Raw genomic sequence first — 2,695 nt, 5'->3', positions numbered from 1 at the left:
ATTTTTTTGCACATGAAGGACAATAGTGGATTCTGCTAGCACTGAAACTCTGTTCACGTCAACACATTCCTGCTGCATGGTTACATGAAGCAGCGTGGCTCAGTGGAAAGAGCCCGGGCTTGGGAGTCAGAGGTCATGGGTTTTAATACTGGCTCCACCACTTGTCAGTTGTGTGACTTTGGAAAAGTCACTTAACTTCTCTGTGCCTCAGTTACCTCATCTGCAAAATGGGGATTAAGACTGTGAGTCCCACTGGGACAAGCATTTAACAAATAGCATCATCATCACCATCATCATCATTATGCATGTCTCCTGAATTCTACTAGATTGCAGACAAATAACCAATCAAGAGTATTTACTGAGTGCTTACTGTATGCCAAGCACTGTACAGAGTCCCTGCGAAGATAAAGTAGAGTAAGGAGACATGAGTTTTGCCCTCCAACATCTGTTTTTATAACAGAGAAGAGACTAAAATCACTGCAGATCAATCAGTGGTATTTATTGAGCATTTACTAAATGTTTTGGAGCATACAGTACCACGGAGTTGGTAGACATGGTTCCTACCCACAAGGAATTTACAGTCCAGAAGAAAGAGAAGGAGGTATATTTCATTAAAGGTAAAATAGTAGGGTATATAAGCAGCTATGTGATGAAATGTTATCAGTGGATGTTAGTAAACAAGTGTATAGTTGATGCCAACAAACTGAAATGACAGTTGGCGGATGTAACCTGGGGAGGATAGACATTAATCTGGTAAGGCTTCCTGTATGAATTGGGATTTCAGAAGGGTGTTGGAGCTGTGGTCAGGCAGACTTCAAGAAGGAGGGTGTCAAGTTGTTCCAGCTGGTAGAAGGACAGGAGCAAGAGGTCAATAGTGGGAGAGATAAAAATCAGGCACAATAACTATACTACCATGAAAGGGATGAAATAGGTGACTTGGGGTATGGAGAAAAGAGAAGGACAGAGACAATATATGATCTGATTATCTTGTATCCCCCCCAGTGTTTAATAATAATGTTGGTATTTGTTAATCGCTTAGTAAAGTGTTTGGTACAAAGACAGACAACATTTTTTTTAAGGTATTTAAGTGCTTGCTATGTACCAGGCACTAAGGGACATATGGAATATAATGGCTGAAAGAGAGGGAGAAGTCAAGAATAATTCTCAGATTACAGACTTCAGGAAACTGGAGGGATGGTGGTGGTGTCAAGTGTGATGGGGAGTTTGGTGGAGGAGATAGAAGACTGATCTTTAGAAAAGGCAATTCAAAGGATGATGTGGTTTCCCTTTGTACATCCTCAATCACTGAAAAACGAGTCAATGTTCTTACCTCCCAGACACTTATACCTAGTACTTGACGAGATAAGAAAAAATAATCAATGCTTATCAATCAATTGATGATATTTATTAAGTATTTACTGCATGCAGAGTACTGTAATAAATACTTGGGAAAGTATGATGTAACAGATTTGGTCACATTCCTTCCCCACTACAAGCTCCCACTATAGAGGAGGTCTTGTCTTATACTCTGCCACTTGTCAGCTGTGTGACTGTGGGCAAGTCACTTAACTTCTCTGTGCCTCAGTTACCTCATCTGTAAAATGGGGATGAAGACTGTGAGCCCCACGTGGGACAACCTGATTCCCCTGTGTCTACCCCAGCGCTTAGAACAGTGCTCTGCACATAGTAAGCGCTTAACAAATACCAACATTATTATCGAGTCGTTTCCAACCAATAGCACCACCACGGATTCATCTCTCCCAGAACTCCCCACTCTCCATCTACAATCGTTCTGGGAGTGTATCTGTAGAGTCGTTCTTGGTAAAAATAAGGAAGTGGCTTACCATTGCCTCCTTCTGAGAAGTAAACTCGAGTCTCTGCCCTCGACTCTCTCCCATGCCCCTGCAGCCCAGCATGGTGAGTTTTGACTTGTAGCAGATGGCCTTCCATTCACTAGCCACTGGCCAAGCTAGGAATGGAATGGGTAGGCCTCTGCTTGACTCTCTCTCTCGTAGCTGAGATTAGTAGAGTACTGAAAACTCTCCAGGTGCAACCCTGAGACGGGGAGACAGGCATTACTATAAGTTAACAAATTACTAGAAACTTAATAACTAATTGTGTAATGATGATATTGTGGCCTTACCCACTTCACCTCAATTCAAATGCCTACATCTTCACCAGACACATTCAAAGACTTTTCTGAGGTTTCTTGACACTGCCTCATATCTGTTTCAATGAGCACCATCACTCAAAGAAGTCAGAATGTCTGATTTTGTGTCAGTTTATCTCCCTTCATTCTGTTTATGACTGCCATTCCATATAAAATCCCTGGTAACCATTGTGCTATTGACAAGACTTTGCTATCGTTCACTAAGTAGCATTGATGCCCCCCCACTTCTAGACTGTGAACCTGTTGGGTAGTGATTATCTCTATTTGTTGCCAAATTGTACTTTCCAAGTGCTTAGTACAGTGCTCTGCACACAGTAAGTACTCAATGAATGTGACTCAATGAATGAATGAATGAATTGATTTAACATTAAAACAACATTTCAAAGTTGAGCACAGGTCCACTCTAAACATTATCCCCAGGAACACTGGAGTTGAATTGTTAACATTGTTTTATAATTTAATTTATAATGTAATAATGACATATTCTGAAGTACTTATAAAAATATGCAGTCGGTTTGAATGCAC

The 2,695-nt window shown here is 41.0% G+C and overlaps 1 non-coding gene across 1 annotated transcript; it reads right to left on the bottom strand.

Moving 5' to 3' along the window:
* Positions 1-1,927: 1,927 nt before the first annotated feature.
* LOC114816097 lies at positions 1,928-2,065 on the bottom strand. The gene has a single exon (XR_003763881.1). It is a non-coding gene; the product is annotated as a small nucleolar RNA SNORA7 (small nucleolar RNA).
* Between the last annotated feature and the right edge of the window lie 630 nt (positions 2,066-2,695).

Source organism: Ornithorhynchus anatinus, chromosome 1 (assembly GCF_004115215.2).
Source record: "Ornithorhynchus anatinus isolate Pmale09 chromosome 1, mOrnAna1.pri.v4, whole genome shotgun sequence".
Lineage (NCBI taxonomy): Eukaryota > Metazoa > Chordata > Mammalia > Monotremata > Ornithorhynchidae > Ornithorhynchus > Ornithorhynchus anatinus.
The sequence above is the reverse complement of the archived record's forward strand: the minus strand, read 5'-3'. Positions and strand labels throughout refer to the sequence as shown.